This window comes from Solanum dulcamara, chromosome 11 (assembly GCF_947179165.1).
Source record: "Solanum dulcamara chromosome 11, daSolDulc1.2, whole genome shotgun sequence".
Taxonomy (NCBI): domain Eukaryota; kingdom Viridiplantae; phylum Streptophyta; class Magnoliopsida; order Solanales; family Solanaceae; genus Solanum; species Solanum dulcamara.
The window spans coordinates 2,182,487-2,182,934 of NC_077247.1; positions in this window are offsets into that span (position 1 = coordinate 2,182,487).

Below are 448 nucleotides of genomic sequence, written 5' to 3' on the forward strand. Positions count from 1 at the left end.
CCAAAGTGTATAACCTCAAAGTAAAGGGGGCATATGTACCATTATTTTTTATTAATTTGTCTTAAAATAAACTTTTTATTATATTAGTTAAGTGTACATACTTTGCATGTAATTAAAAAAAATTACGTATTAAAGGAGCAAATAAATAGTACTTATCATTAAAATAAATACAATATATTAGGGGTGTGTATTGGTTAGTTTTTTTCGATTTTATATATTATCGGTTCGGTTAGTCGATTTTCGATTTTGAAATATGCTAAACATATAACAAATCAAAAAGATATTTTTAATCGATTTTGGTTCTTAACAGATCAGTTTTCGATTTAATTAATAAGAAAATGCTCATAAAATATTATATGACATCTCCAACAATTTGACGCAATAAGACAATAATATAACTTTACGGAATGCTCATAAAATAGAAATAATAATGATTAACATGAAAAGA